This window comes from Porites lutea, chromosome 3 (genome assembly GCF_958299795.1).
Source record: "Porites lutea chromosome 3, jaPorLute2.1, whole genome shotgun sequence".
NCBI classification, from domain to species: domain Eukaryota; kingdom Metazoa; phylum Cnidaria; class Anthozoa; order Scleractinia; family Poritidae; genus Porites; species Porites lutea.
Window position 1 is genome coordinate 29,014,900 of NC_133203.1, and position 17,669 is coordinate 29,032,568.

Genomic DNA, 17,669 nt, shown 5'->3' on the forward strand with positions numbered 1-17,669 from the left:
CCTGTATAAGTCCTACTGTTGTAGCCCTGAAGCGTGGTGTCGGTGGTGCTCGTTTGCGAGGCGAACTTCGCTTCTGTGCGAATTTACTCGGCACAGCTCCTGTTCTGGGGCTAACTTTTCCACTGACACTTCTCTGCAAATCTTCCCCTCTGAAATGCCTCGAACAAACTCGGGTTCCCTCATTTATTGAAAAATTCGGTCCAACATCTCTCCTTATAGCATGAATCCATTGCTTTTTGAGGTTTTCTTCCTCAGGGAAGCGAAAAAAAGAAATTTTTCACCCGTCTCCTTGTCCCACTTGCCCTTCTTCCTACAGAGCGGCACACAGCAATTTGTTGGCATCTCTCAGCCTTTCCGCGCTGGAAATCTTTAGTTCACTCAAGGATATCCCGTTTAGTGACGATGAAAACGATTTTCTGCCTATATCCTCTGAAAATAGCGACGATTTCAACAATATTTTATGAGAAATTTTAGTCACAAAGCCTGAATAAAATATAAGTCTGCATTCTCTGGCCTACCAAGCCTCGCATTCATGCATTCGAAACCAGGCTGTTCCGCGCGGCCGCCATTTATGAATACGGTGTATACATGAAGTCAAAACAACGAAACAGTCCAGGTTCTCAGTAGACGTTTGCTTACTGGAATTAATCGCATGAAATTCAAGCTAACGTTTGCTGGAAATTTTCTTCGCGTTGACTACCCCTTGCCTGCCTTGGAGTCATTTATCATAAAAGGCACGTCAAGAACATCCATCTCTACACAGAAGCCGAGTTTGTAGTCAGCTTTTAGTGTGGTTAAATCCTTAGTGACAGATATGCTTACCTTTGAAAGGTAGGACCTTCAATATGGTGTTTCTTATTCCGGTGTGCGAGGTATAAAGTAAAAGTTTACGCCATCAATCTTCGGCTTCGAAAGGTAGGCGTTACTGGTTAATAAATAAGTGTTCTTTCATAGGCATGGTGACCTGTGCTCTGACCAGTCAGCGAAAGTGACCTGTATTTAAGACCTGTAGTGGATGTAGCAGCCAATGGATTATAGTAATGTATTCTCACAATACCAGACGAATTATATCTCAAAATCTCTGAAATCCTATTGTTCGAGAGAGTTGCTACAGTCTCAGACAAAATTGTTGGGACGTTTTTGTGTGTTCTCCTCCCTTCAATGTTGGTGTACACGATTTGCCGACTGAATCGCAATAAACAACATTGGGAGGGAAAAGGGAAGCACGGGAAGGGAAAAAAAGGCTTTTGCGTTAACTGTCCCAACTATTTTTGTCTGAGACTGTGTCAGAGAGGAATTTGAAGCATTGCAACAGATAACAAGATTAATTTATAGTTCGTACGTATGTGATGGAGTTTAGTGAGCTGTGACGTTCCATGCGGGGTGATTTGCTAAAGATTCAATTTGCAGTGAACTGATGTAATGGACTGCAGTAGTTACTATTTTGGGAATTTACATGTAATAAAAAGAGACCCGCAAGACTGAGAATAAGCAGTTAGTAGACCGATAGTTTTTTTGGAACGATATATTGACAAAAAAGCAAAATGGTTTTTAAGGGCACAATTAATAGCGTGACACGAGCACGTGCGTACTATCTCTGTAACATCCAGGGTTTTCCCATACGGAAAGTCGCTCGAATGTGTCAGATTTCTAGAGGAAGCGTGTGGAGAATCAAAAAAGAAGGCCTTCTCGGTAACAAAGACTCTAAGGAACACATACGAAGGGGAAGACCTGTGAAATTAAGCGCAAGACATGGGAGGCAGTTGGTGCGAGCCATTCAAAGACTTCGAGAGAAAGAGGGCAATTTTTCGTGTCAAAGAATTATGCAAGAAGCCGGTATTTCTGTCAAGGATGTATCAGTTAGAACAGTGTCCCGCTTTCTAAATTCGCAAGGGTACTATTATCTTCAAGCGCGTAAAAAGGGTGTTCTAACAGTCCCAGATATGAAGAAAAGGCTACAGTTTGCGCGACGAATGCGAAAACACTATGGAGCCGACGTCTGGACTAAACGGATAGCTTTCTATCTGGATTGTGTGTCTTATGTGTACAAGAGAAATCCATTGGATCAGGCTTTGGCTCCCAAGGCACGAATATGGCGAAAACGTGGCGAAGGTCTTACAACTGGCTGCTTGGCAAAAGGCAAGAAAGAAGGAACTGGCGGAAGATATGTCAGACTTATAGTAGCTATATCGTATGATAAGGGTATAATTGCTTGTTATCCATACAGGAAAATGACTGGCCGTTAATTTGCCAATTTTATCGATGAATATTTCCCGGGAATGTTTCTGCAGGCAGATAAGGGGGGAGAGAACTTATTTGTACAAGACAATTGTCCATGTCAGAATTCCGTGTTGGCTAAAGCAGCCCTGAGGAGAACCCGTGCAAATTTACTAAAGTTTCCAGCGCGATGTGCTGACGTTCTTTGCCATGAAAATCTTTTCCCTGTGGTTGCTCGTAAACTAGAGAAACAGGCCACTCAACGCCAGATTACGAGGGAGTCGTATAGTGAGTTCGAGGCACGAGTTAGTAACACCTTTTATTCCATACCGATAGGGACTATTAATAAGCTTATTTCCTCTATGTCGTCGCGTATTTTACAGCTTATTACTGTAAAGGGAGGGCGAATAAAATATTGAATGTTACAAATGTATTAAACAAAGTATATTTTCCTTGCTGTACTAACAGTATAGTTCTAACTAAAAGGGGAAACTTCTTATGTGAGGGACAATTAACTAAAGTGTATCACTTGTAAACGCTCTTGACATAATAAATTCTTAAGTAAACACAACAGACATGGTACGCGTGTGCTTCAATATGAATAAATATACCAATAATGTGTTCAAGTTGCTCTACTATCCCAAAAACATCACTTATGTACCATTTTCTTTGAGCCCATGAGAATGTTTTTTTTCCCTTTGAAAGGGTCAAACACAAAGGAAGTCCTCAAGATCATAGCTATACAAAAGAGCAGGTGTTAAATCGCAAAATTTCGAGATGTTGTGTTTACACAGTATTTTGGCTTAACTCCAAATGGTGACATCGATTGTCAAAGTTATGAGCAAATATACACGGAATAAAATAGTCACACAACCCAAAAAAACTGCCCTAAAAGAGGGAAAATCCATATAACTGATGACTCATCGCAAAAGATGGAAACATCTGCCCTGCTAATGCCAAAAACAGGCCTTGCACTAAAGTGTACACGGGTCACCGTACTTTAACTCAATTAACAAAGTAGCACGTAGCACCGAAAAACTGTGTCACCATGCTCCAAATGTAAATAACTTCTCTTGTGTGTATCAAACAGTGCTGAATACCGGCATTTTCATTTTTCTGTGAAACACACTTGTGTTTGACTTTTTGATTCAATTGTTTTTACTCAACAGGTCATAGTAAAGGCCCAGTAAAGTACGGTGACCCGTGATGGTGACCCGATAAACATGTAACCATCCCTTCACTATATTTGTGGGAAGATCAGTTTTGCAAAACAGTGGGGGCAGTTAGGGGTAATTCGTTGCTCTTCCTCGGGAATTGGGCTCTGTAGGGCGAAAACCTTCCAACGAACTCTCATCATCTGCGATTCCCTCTCGTCAAGTACTCCGCCGCGCACGAAACTGAGTTCCTCTTTACTGGTACAAAAAATCGGAGTATCACGGGTAAACTCGATGTCCTGAGAAAAGTGCGTTTTCGGAGCAGGAAGATGTACTTTTTGCCCCTCTAATAAAAGTAACAGATCGTGCCACGGTATGATTTGAGAGCACCACCGGAAATCATTTAAAAAGATAACTTCCGCAGTTTCCGCACCTAACCATGCAAATGTGGTAGTAGCTGGGTTTGTGAAAGTTTTAAACACAGTATTCAACGGGTTCAGCAGAAATGTTTTCCCACAATTAGCCGGTCATTTCAAAAATACGTTTCTGTACTTGCCACGGCCCTGCTGTAAAAGATTTCTCACTGCCTCCGAAAATTCCTCTCGGCTAATACCATTACGCTGCAATACTTGTTCAGCCATGTCTAGCCATTTTCCCTGACAACCGTCTACACATGGGCTCTCTAGCTTGCGGTACACAATTTCTACCCGTGATAACTTGCTGCGTGCCAACTCTGACTCTGCATTTTCCATCTCCCAACCTACACTAAGAGCTTCCTCAACCGCTTTGGAACTTCTGTTTGCTATAAATTGCGCCAGGTCAGTTTTCCCCTCTCTTTTTTGCTGACTTGCTAACGCCACTAACTCCAAACGCGTTTTAATCCGCCGCTCAACTGCAATTTGCGATACATCAAATATGGACAATGACCTCTTTCGCTTGCCTTTTTTATTACTGGTATCTTCATCACCTTCTGCAAGGCGTCTTTCCCGTAATGCGCAACTTGCATTTGTCGTTATTGGCGCCCCATCATTTTGCAGATCGGGATGATTCGTGGACTGTACTGATGAACTATCTTCCTTGGTTGTATACCTCCAGGCGCTGTAATAATTGTCATGTCTGTCACTAAAGTTGACTTTGACTCCGTACTCCTGGTCAATATAGTTCCTCACACGCAGCCACCGTCTTCGACCGCTCAGTTTCACCGCCGTATGATAATGTAAACCGCCATCTGCATGACTTTCCTGACTACATACCCAATGCATCACTGTGGCATTCGACCCGGGAACTGCGTTATCAAATGCGTCTAATATAATATGTGCAAAGGCCTCTCGTATAGGGACAATCTCTAAGTTGGCCTGACTATAGGTTATGAGGTACACTCGTCTCACATCTCGCGAACTCAAACTCTCAGTGTCTGCGCTGTCCACTTCGCTCACATCAGAAAAGCAGTTTGTTTCACACACGCCAGCACTAGAATCCGCCATGTTGACACTACATGATCACTTCAACAATCTGTATATTATAATTCCATCTATTTGTTTACAATTCAGGAACAAGCGCATATCTGCCAGTCATGAAAATTGTGAAGACATGAGTTCGGCATACCTCAAAAACTTCCTACATTACAAATATTTTCCTCAGAAAATCTCAAAATATGCCTTATAATACAATAAAGACACTTTATTTCATGGCCTGATTTTGTTCTACCGGTAAATGTCTTTTTTCGACTTCGCGAAACAGTCCTACGCATATGTATACATCCCTCATGATTTCCCGCCAGTAGACCCTTTGAGTAGTCACATTCCCAAAATTCCTCTAAAACACAGTCTCAGACAAAATTGTTGGGACGTTTTTGTGTGTTCTCCTCCCTTCAATGTTGGTGTACACGATTTGCCGACTGAATCGCAATAAACAACATTGGGAGGGAAAAGGGAAGCACGGGAAGGGAAAAAAAGGCTTTTGCGTTAACTGTCCCAACTATTTTTGTCTGAGACTGTAGGTTACTCGAGAGAGTATCTAGGTTACTCCATCAAGACTTTTTAAGACACAAAGGCGTCAAGAACTTTGATTTAACTGTATATTGCCAGTATTCCTTACAAATCCCGGAATACCAATTTGCAGACCAGTTAAGCTCCGACATAATAAAGAATTTATGTTTATTTTTTATTTTAAAACGGTTTAACGCGCGGCATTTTGAGTACTCCGGGAAGCGTTGTTGACTGAACGACTGAAAACAATTGACACAGCGATTAAAATTACAAGAGACAGTACTAACAATTAAGAAAAGAAATATAATTCGGTGAAACATATACAGGGACGACAATTTTCATTCACGAAGACAAGTATTAAAGTGTCCCTAATTTAATCGAGCTTAAAGCTGAATTTTGTGTTTTAAGCCGGCTTCCCGGTGTTTGCTTTTTTCAAAGACGAACTTGAGGCAAGGAAATCGCTCAAACCTTTCTTTTACAGTCAGAATTATAACTAAATATTCCTTGAAACGTTTTCTTAAAGATCTGTAAGCTTATAACAAACCTGATACTCGGCCAGATCATTGTCTCAAATCTTACAAACGTGCGTAAACAAAATAGCCGCATGAACTACGCTCGACTTCATTAAATTAGGAATAAAAAACAAACATCAAATACAATAATTACTTAGGCTTACCACTCGAGATGCAGCTCCTGAAAGGTATCAAGGAAGGCCAGTATCGCTTCAGACTTTGCAACCCTCTTACGCATTAAGCAAGGTGAAAACGAAAACGATGCCATCCGAAATCGGATTTTCGACTTTGCCAAAGCGACGTATTTCTGAACCAAAAACCCAATAAACAAACTAGCCATGAATAACAGAAGACTCCTGATAGAATCTGAATTTCATTTTGTACATCCAGTGGAAAAAGAAAGTTAAAAACATCACAAGTTGACACAAAACTCTGTCAGCTTCAGCTGTCAAAGTAAACAAGATTCAAGATGCTGCATAAATTTTCCGCATGAACTCACCTGTCAAATTTTGAACAATCAGAGCATAAAAATTGGACGTAGAGCGTGACCAGCGCGTGAACATGGCGAGAAAAGTCAAAAGCAACTGTCTTCCCTGCCTGTAGCAGCTGGCTGAATTTTCGCGTCCGAGGTCAGTTTGAAATCAAAATTTTAATTGTGCGGCACATAAACACAACATATTTCATATGAATTAAAAAAAAATTAAACTTGAGCCTGCGATTATTTGAAAACAAGTACCTTGTCAGCGGATAACTTCAAAAAAATACTCGACCTCGATGGGTCGACACCTGAGCCCGCGATTCGTTCAAGTGATACTGGTCAGCGGATACCTTGTTTTGACAGCTGTCAATTGATCACATTTCCTGTGCTCCGATCCCAAACTAGCTAAAAAGTATGAGATTGAATATTGTTCCACTCTAGTAAAACGATTAACTGGTCAGCGGACAGCTTCCAAATAAATCACGTCACCTCGATGAGTTGACAAATGAACCCGCGATATGGTCATGGGATATTGGTCAGAGGCTATCCTGTTTTGACAGCTGTCAATTGACTATATTGTGAATGACATATATAAAAGATGAGGACTTGCCAACACACGCCTGAGACACCCCTCCCTTCCTTTTGATAGTCTCCCCTACCCTACCCGTACAATCTGTAGACGCGTACGTATATACGCTCGGTCAGTCACGTGACAACCAAGCGAAAAGAGGTTGACCATATTCCAGAGGAGGATCGAATAGTATCCCATGATGCATTTTTCCAGAAGCATCACGCAATATCGCAGTCATAGCAGATTCCATCTTGAAATAAGGTCGTTTTCTCGTCGGCTTTTTTCTCACTCAATTTCCAGTAAAAGTAAAAAAATTACATTATTTCGTTATTTGACATGATTTCTCCGATTTGCAATGGCTTAAGAGCGAAGTTTCCACTTAGAAACATTTATTTTCACGGTTTCATTTAGTCTTTCCATCACAAAGTGTTCAGTGACCCACAACCAGGTCATGAATATTCAAGATTTTTTGGAATATATGTTGAAATCTTCCAAATGCCTCACGCCAGCAAAATGAAGTCCTGAATATTGTACAGGCCAAGAAGTACCCAGAAGTACCCACATTTTGAAGACTTTTTTGTCGACCAAAGATGGCTGAAATTTCGAATCTTTTATCACATTTCACCGCCATGTGTCATAATATATGCGTAAAGCCTGATGAAGGCTACAATCTGTTGGGCGCTTTTGAGAGCGCTTTGTGCCGAACCAATCACTTTGTATTTTCAAAGAGGTTATTTTTAAAAGGAATTTGACTATAATTATTTCAATTCGAAGAAGGAGCGGTGTATAACGGTGTGTTTCAGTGTGAAAAGAACCCAAAGAAAGGTGCCACGCAGCATGCAAGCCGGCACAACGTAAACTGAAGCCTGCTAAGAATTTGAAAAAGAAACATCAGAAACTTTATTTATTCAAAAGAACAGATCAGTATTCTGGCCAGGAAATTTCCTTGAAGATTGCTTGAGTCAGTACCGGGTAGACTGTGCTTCAGCGAATTGTTTGTCGCATCGATAGGTTGAATTTTATTTGTCACTGCCATTGTAAACTTCAGCTCCTTTGAGCGCGATGCTGTAGTAAATTCTCCCTCGGTAATTAGCTTCACAGCGTAGCGGATGTTTTGTTGGAACCACTTTATAGATCAGTCATAGTTTTGGTTCTCCTCTGGCCTGGGTTCTCCTAGTGAACCTAGCGAAGCTTATCAATTGCGGGTCTTATAATTTGTGTTTACAGTGCGACCGACGCTGCACAAGTAGTTCTCGACAGATCAGTGAAATACATGTAAAACCCTTCTCAGTCAAAGCAACGCTGAAATTCTCCTTTAAAGCACAGTGAATATAAGCCAACTCGATAATCTCAAAAGCAGAAGCTGCTGAACCGAAACATGTTTGGAAACCATCCACATCGAGCACTGCGATCAATGTTCACTTCGCGCGTGCTGAAGATTACTGATCATGATGTGTCACGTACGCAGTGATAATATAACATGAATCGAGGTGCATCATGGGATACTATTCGATCGTCGTCTGACCATATTCCATGAGTATGGGGCTCTGTCCCACGCGCGCTTCGCGCGCGCGGGATCCCCGCTATTATTACGTAATGAAATCGGGAGCTCCGCTTTTAGGCTTGGCTGAATATATATATTATTGCTTATCAACAATTTCATAACGTTTAAAAATGGTATTGCATCATAAAGAAAAGCTTAAGAAACAATCTGATCTTATCTAATACTGTTAAAAATATATAATTATGGCACAATGCTAAAAGGGTTGATACAAAATATCTGAGAAAATTCTGTCCTTATCTCAAAAACACTGTCACGTTTTATTAATGGTTGCATATAACGAACTTTGAACATTTCAAAAATAATTGTCACTGTTGGACCACTGGTGTGGCATGATTTCTTGGTGCTTTTCTTGCCTCCACACACTTTATGTTAATTTTTTGCACCACTTGGCCCATCTCTCAAAAATGTAGAGCAGACTTAATCTAAAAAAGAGAGGTCATTGATATTATGTGCTTTGTAAAAGGGAATAATTTCACTGTTCACAATTTGTTTAAAAGGCCAGGTGATTTCGGATGTATTTTGGCCCACTATGTACCAGATTATAAAAAAACAGTGCGCGCAAATGGACATTTTGAAACAATTCCATTCAATTGCTTTAGTGTAGAAGGTACCAAAATTAATAAAAATCATTAATTTTTACCAGTAAAAATTAATATTTATAACTATCAACAGGCATTTTTTTAAGTTCCAAACTTCTTTGCTTTCAAAACAATGCCTAGTGCAAAACCTTTCATCCTGAATGAGCCTTGCATGAGAAATAACTAAATGTCTTTTTCACTACTAAAACGTTTCCCCTTTACCCAAGATTGAGTTTCCCCAAACTGTTGTTTTGAGGGAGGTTCGTTTGTCGTCCATTGGGTCCTCTCTTAGTGCATCTAGAACTTCTAGATTTTCAAGCACAATCCCTTAAGGGACTCTGAGAAAGGAATTTCCCTGTTGACTAGAAATGGACGCAATATCTCTGGGAGGCACTATTCCAACTGATGCCCCTGACGGTGTAACAAACTTCCTTTGGAATGAGAAAGGAAGTGCGTGAGACAGTGTTTTTTCACGCCATGCAAGTCCCCTGGTATGCCCTTTGGAAACCTTATCAGCTAAATGCCTTGTAACAGCCCTAGGATTTAAATAAGCAGTAGGTAAGTTATTTGATGGATGTACCCAATCCTGGCCCCCTCCCTCAGTTCTAGGCACAATTTGTCAACAAACTCCTTTCCTGGATAATTGGATAAGGCCTGATATAAAGTATCTACATTTACAAAACTAACCGCACCCCCAAAGCTACTTTATTCAGGGGTGGGTGCTGGGAAAAGGACTTTTCCATTCTTGTGGAGGGGTATTTTCTGTTCCCAGGAGAGTGGGCACTTGATCGCTGGGTGATCCTTCCCACACCAGGACCTGTTACTTTTGTGGGCATAGGTTCAAGAGGTTCTGGTTTTGAGCCATAATTGGCTGTCAGTGGTGGACAATTTTAAGGACTTGTTTGCAGCGGCCCTCTGTTGGAACTTGACATCATACACGCACCATCTTAACCCCTTATGGTCCTTAGCTGCATAGAGAATTAAGAAGCACTTCAACCAAGACAGAAAGTGAAAACCATAGGCCGGTGGCACCGAGGAGCCTTGGAGAGTTTAGCTGTGCAACTACTAATTAGATGAAGAATTCTTTTGTCTGCAGCCTTATTCCTGGCACATGGACATTGCGTTAAGTACCGGAGCACAAATAAGCCACGGCAAGCAGCGCTCAACTCATCGTTAAAATTAATGTTTATGCTCCTCAAACAGGGACGGGACCATTAAGCTTTGAATATCGCTTCTTCAGATATTTTTCTGCAGCTCTCAATGTTAAGCATCCACAGATGTTAAGCTGTACCAACAGGTTTATTAGGTAATCATCTGACAGATCATGGTTCTTGTTAGGTTAATCCACATCCACTCCTGGGAAATAACGTAGCAGAACATTTCAATATTGCATTCCTTTTGGCAGTTGATTTGGTTCCTTGAAATACAAATCCCCACCAGGCAAGACAAGGAGATGATACACTCGCAAGATCTTCTGGCTCAAGATACTCAAAAACAAGAGGCCAAAAGTAGAGAACTTCGACCATTTTGACCTCGTTTTGTGTGACAAATGCGTCTGTGATTGAATTTCTGACACAGTGGTGTTCTAATGACAACGTACGAAAAATTGTCACCTTGCGATTGGAAGAATCCTCTGCTGTGTTTCCGGCCATGTTCTATCATTGCACTGCATTTCAGGCTGACCTCATCATAAAGTCCGATTCTACTTGCTTCTTCTGCTAGGTAATTACTTGTTGTGAACACACAAGGTGGACAAAAGAAAAGTTGTCGAAACATACTTCACGGACATTTTTTATTGCTTTGATGATGCGGTATTCAAATTTTCTAGATTCATTTGTTCCTTTTTTTCTGTCCACAAGTCAGGAAAAAAATCCAATCAACCACGTAGAGATGAAGGCTCGGGATCCAAAAGTGTCAAGACTGATGCTCGTGTAAGTAGACTATGATTACTGTGGACGACCTTTTTTGCAAGGTATTGTAGCAAAGTCTCAAAAAACGTTTTTTTTGTCACGTGGAAGACGGAAATGCGACAGATGTATGGATAAAACAAGCTGTCACTCGAAAAACATCTAGTTGCCCAGGGACTGAAAATGGGGAAAAACTTTCCACAATTGGCTGATGTACTGAAGGTGCCCAGCTAAGGCAGTGGTGTATAGTATCGATTGCCTCGCCGCAGGGATCGGCATGGACCCCCAGACAATGGCCAAGTATCTAGCTATTAGCGTAGAGTCGTTTGAACTGATAAAGGGCGAAATAATACGAAGAAACGACAGGAGACTACGTACTATGTGGGACAACGTGGGGGAATTTAGTTACAATCAGATAGGATTTGTTTTAGCTTGCCAAATCCAGGAACTGGACCTGTAAACTTTGAGACATGTCTACCTACTTTCGGATAATTTCATGCCTATCTGTCATCTCATTAGCATTTTCTGACTTCTTTAATAGAAAGGAAATTCGGTGTAAAAATTTTGATTCCCAACCTTGCTGTTGGGGAGTGGTCTTGTGAAGAGACTCTGTCATAGGATTTCTTAATCGCAGACTTTTTGTATTTGTTCTGGTTTTCTCTTATCTATAAATTAATATCGTTTCTCGAGATATGTGATATTGTCTTACTTTAAATTATGTTTTCCAATTTTGAATTTTTTATTTCTGAAATCAGTGTGTAAACTTTTTTTTCATTTAAGTTGGCTTTTCTTCATAAATTTTTCTCTCTTTCCTCATTCGTTGTCTCTAAATTTGTTCAATCTTTTCAAATGTAAGATCTGCACGTGAATGAAGCTGAAGATCCCATCAATGCCCAACCCCCCTTGCTTCCTTCAGTGTCGACAATCCCAGAAGAATCTGATTTCCTTTATTCTTGTTTTTCACATGACGTCACCAAAATTCAAACTAAGAAACTATTGCTTCTTCTGAGTTTCTACTTTCATGTGTAACTAGAGCACCTTAAAACCTTTAAAAACCTTAAAACCGTTTAAAGGGTTTCTTTGTTTTGCGATACAGGACGCTCGAATTTCCAGGCTTTTGCATGACGTGGCATTTAGCTCATAACTGGAGAACATAATAAGAGGGAGAGGAAGGGTTACCCCTCGGAAAAGAGAGGGGGTAGGGCATATTTCAAACATTTGAATATATCATGGTGCTTTTAGAGGGTGGCTACGCAAGTCAAATATACATACCCCTATAAGGTCTCCAAATTGACTTCCTGTTTCCAAGTTGTTACCTACCCTGACCCATCTAACAACTCTGATCTGAACCATCAGTCTCATTTGTCTTTGTGGCTTCCCAATCTAACACCCTAACTATGAAGTCCCTCATGGTCGAAGTTTTGTCTTGTCCCCTGAATCTCTGCAAGGGTTCCTCCCAAACCCAATCTACACAAGAAGAAGAAAGATTGTTGTTTTGTGTTCCCGTCCTCGACAAGACACGAATTTAGGCATTTTCACGTCATAGTCGTGTCCTGAGTAGTTAAATAAAAAACATAATTTTATATTTGCATTACACGTGAATGTTGCTTGACTCAGTGTGCAAAGAAAGTTGTTTGATAGCTTGGGGACGGTGCATTTTGGTATTGGGCTATTGAATTCTGTTCTTAACTTGGCCAACAGGCAGTAAAGTAGCTGGGAGAATTCGAATTACTATCAGTCCTGCTCATCCCAAAAATTTTCAGGCTACTTTAACAATGCCTCATAGCTAGTTACAGCTAGCTACAGCTTGACCAAAAATGGCAAGCTGTAAAAAGACTCTGTACCCTGTTTACTGCCAGTTAAATTGACTACTCAGTCTTAGGATGTCACTTGTTCATGTTGTTCATAATAAAATATTATTTCAAGTCAACTGTTCAAATGTTTTTCATCTTAGTTTTTATTTCTTTTGTCCTGAAATATCTTATTGACAAAGTTATGGTAGTTGGCAAATCCAGGGGGGGTGTAGTGAGAAATACCTTGAAAACTGTGATCCTTTACTGTCTCACAAATATTGCTTTACTCAGCGTGCAAAGGAAGTTGGTTGGGGATAGTGCTTTTTTTCAGGCTATTCAGTTTTGTTCGTAACTTGGCCAACGGACAGTGAAATTGTTAGGGGAATTCAAATTGCAAAAAAATTGCTGTCAGTCCTGCGCATCAAAAATTTAACAGGCTACCTAAAAATGACTCTGGCTAGTACAAGATAGATACAGCTTCTCTAAATGGCAAGCTGTAAAAAACTTGACTTCCCTTGCACTCTGTTTACTGCCAGTTAAAATGACTACTCGACCAGTCTTAAGATGTCACTTGCTCATAATAATTTGTTGTTCTTAATAAAATATTTTCTCAAATCAACAGTTCAGTTTTTTGATTTGTCCTGTAATATTTTGTTAACAGAAGTTACAGTAGTTGCCAAATCCAGGTGGATGTAGTGAGAAATGCCTCCAAAAGTGAGATCACAAACTTGTTGTCTACTCTGTAACCACCCATTGCCCTTCAAATGTGAGCAAAACCTAAAATGGATTTCGAAGCAACAACATCCTCCTGACTTTGCAGGGTGTGAATTCCTGAACGACGTGTCTCTGTGAACCATTTTAGGTTTGATTTACGGAGATAATCCTTCCAAACCAAATCTGTCCTCCTCGGCCCAGAACTTTGACTCATCACCTTCCTCAGGATACACAGGGACTGTCACAGTTTTCGGGGGAGGACCATCAAAGTCAATGGGAAAGTAGAAAGATGGGTTGTCTTTGCTCGCTGGTTCAGGATAGAGAAGACACTTCCTCTTTAACTGACTTGCAAATTGTGCAGTATCACTGCGATACTTATAGGGTACAAGCTGCACAGTTTCAGTCCATGGATGCTTTTACAAAAAAAGAGAAAGAAATGAAGGACATGTCCAGGGCAAGCCGTAAGGACAGCAAAAATGTACACGTATCTACTACAGAGGATCGTAATAAAATCAAAGCTTTAGCTTCAGAACTAAAAGAACAATGCCATTACCTTATGTCAAAACCTGATAGTGACACAGAGAATAAAAATTGTGAAAAGTACTCACAAGTGTCTGTTAAATGTGTGAACAACACCGCGGGTGGATCAAACATAATTAAAGGGAAATCATTCTTTAGAAAAATACAAAGGAAAACTGCTACACGCAAAGAAAGGAGGAAAAAGTCTTCCAAGAAAAAAGTCAGTTCTCAAAACACTAAAGGGCAATAATATATTGAGAACCTCTCAAACAGAACATTAATTGACGCACAAATTAGTTTAATCTCTCGCGGTCTCAAATTTATACCGGTCAACAAATAAGTAATCAGAAACAAAATACGATGACAGTTGCTACGAGATTTCGAAAATTTTGCAAGGCGACTGGCGTTAAATATATGTTCCACAGAAAAAAATGGGACGTTCACCCTTTCTACGTTAAGTGTGACTGGAACCCACCGGTTCAACCATCAGTAGCCTTTGAGACCTATCTGGAAGAAGTTAAATCACAACTCGCAGAGATGAAAATAACAAAGCCAAAAAATAACTTGTCATGCAAGGAACACGAAGCATTAACAGAATTAAAGCAAAACAAAGACATCAACCTTAAAAAAGTGGACAAGGGAAGAACTACAGTAGTCATGAACAAAACTGACAAAATAAGAGAACCCTCTGAACCCATGGTGAAAGAAATGCACAGCAAGGTTTTGCGCCTAATTTCGGATCTTCACCGTGAAAAACTTATTGATGACATGACAAGAAAATGGCTATCTCAAACACGTAAACCACCTAGGACACCAGAGTTCTACACTCTAACGAAATTTCACAAGCCAACCATTACAGGGAGACCAATTATCTCCGGCTGCGATGGTCCAACAGAAAGAATTTCCTCTTTTGTTGATACATTACTGTAACCACCCTTGTAATAATTTATCAGCGATCGCGGCGCGATTGTGCATATTGCAGCGCGATTTAGATTAATCGCTCCCTCCATAGTGACGCGATGATTGTTATCGCCGCGCGATATCAGCAATAGTGATGCAATCGAAGTAAATCACGCTTGCAATAGCGACACGATCGCGGCATGCTGATCGCGATCGCAGCAAAGTTATAGCGACCTCAGCATGATGATCGTGATTGCAGGAAGATGATCACGATTGCGACGCAATTTTGAAAAGTCGTATCTGCGATCCCAAGGTCAGGATTACGATCCTGGTGATGAAATCGCAATCGCAGCGAAGTTATAATGATCTCAGCCCGATGATCGTGATCGCAGGAAGATTGCAATCGCGGCGCAATTTGGAAAAATAGTATCCGTGATCTCAGGGCCTGGATTGCGATCCTGGCGATGAAATCGCGATCCCTGTGGCATTGTACTTATCGCGGCGTGGTGATCTCGATCACAGCAAAGATAGAGCGATTGTGACGAAGTGAGAGCGATCTCAGCGCAATGATTGTAATCGGAGGAAGATGATTGCGATCGCAAAGACAGAAAGCCTTTATTTTAGCTCAATGATACTAAAAGCTATGCAGCTTATAGGGTGGTGCGATTTTGAAAAATAGTATCTGCGATGGCAGCAGCATTGTACTTATTGTCACGTGATCATCGCGATCACCGCCAAGATATAGTGATCGCGGCGAAGCTATAGCGATCTCAGGGCGATGATCGTGATTGCAGGAAAAAAATTGCTATCGTAGCAATGATCGCGCGCAATTTTGAAAGAGTGTCACGATCGCAGCCACATGGTACTTATCGGGGCGTGGTCATCGCGATAATGTGACAATTATCGTGAATGCACTGCGGTGCTGTTAGCGCAATAGTTGCGAAGTAATAGCGATAAACGGGAAAAGTAATTGAACGAAACTGGACTATTACCGCGATTGCAGTGTGAGAGCGTTGGAGCTTATCCCTGTTACATCATGGCAAACTAACTAGCATGATAACACTTCGTTTAGAGCGATTGCGGTGTGATTTTCATGTTTACGCAAGGTAGCTGAAAAAGAAGATCGCATGGCAATTTTTAACGTTTCATCGATAGGCTAAGATGGAGGGTTTCGATCAGCATGCTTGACATTTTTAGCGCCGGGTTTTGCTGCAAGGTTCTGATAACGCCTATCGTTGCCCTTGTTTAGCGTGTAGTAAGTCGCTTATTGGATGGTAATGGTGCAATAGATAAAAAATATCAATTCCACAGTACGATACTTCTGTTTATTCTTAATAATGATTTACACGGTGTACCTGACCTTTTACATTATGACCTTATACATATTAATTGTACAACTAGATTACAACTATCTCCCCAGTCTCTTTTTCAGCAGGGAAAATAAAGGAAAGACAGCGACAAAACTATAACAAGAAACAACACACCAAAAAAACAGTTACAAGGTATGCAACTTTACTGTGCAATTCCTTTCACTGGAATAAAATCGTATCAGTACCAATTTTATATGTCGTGGTAAACTGGAAAACAACTTATTTAATTTACTGCAGCTAATGTTGCACAAAAAGAGAAAACCCGGGTAAAAATATGTTCATTTCATTCAGTAAAGCGTTTGAGTACCAACGAACTGCAGGACTTTTGAAAGGTGCCAATAGTATACGAGCCCTCTTGGAGTGCTCTGCCCTCGGTATAAGTATTTAGTTCCTTACCCAATGTTTATAATAATAGTCGGTGATAACAGTCCCAGACGGAAAATATGGTTTGAAAGATGTAATTGTCAACTCTACAGTGTCTAACAAGTTTGTTTTACCTTAGGACACTACAAGAGGCTATGGAAATCATTTTTTTCTGTTCTGAACTGGACAACATATGTGAAGATAAAAAAGTCTTTCACGTTGCATCATTAGAGGGAACACTCACAGTACCACTGATTCTAGCACAGTCAGAAATGGTGACATCAACAATCACATTGCTGAGCATCATAAACACACGAAACATCAAACCTTCAAACCCTCTGCAATATTGCATCATGGCTTTTTAAAGTTTCTGTCAAGTGGCATCAGTTACTTGCATAATAATTTACAGGCTTTGTTCCCGAAGGCGGATAAGGCTCCAGAAGCATACTTCCAGCTGAGCCCACCCCCGCTCAGGAAAAAAAGCGACAACTTTCGATTCAGTAATGCTATTAGCTATTTAGTCACTTTCCAAAAACTTTGGAATAACAGAAACAAACATGTTGCTTCAAACCTCCACGAACACATTCTTTCTTCTTATTGCATTGACATCAATGGCTACAATTTCTTCTGATGTCTCAACTTTTGTGGCCATTGGAAGGTGGTCGTTGAAAATTCCTTCCCAGTGTCTGGAGAGGGCCATGCTCACTGGATCTAGGTTGTCACTTTGAATGGCAAATAATGTGCTCGTTGGAGATAGGCATCTTACTATTGCCAGGTCGCTGTCTTCCAACGGATAAAATATTCCATTTGTCTAAACTGTGATTGGTTGTGGTGGGATTTGTTTAAAAACGAAACAGGAAAATAATTTCTCGCCGTCACACAAGTATATTCCCGGCTTTGGAATACATGGCCCCGTTGCTGGATTCTTAAAAATTTGGACAGTTTGGATCCTTGGGCAATGGGGAATTTTTCCCTTCTACAGAGAAAGTTGTTTACCGCTTGCCTCTCCTGGTACGGAAGTACCTCCTGGAGAGGAGCACC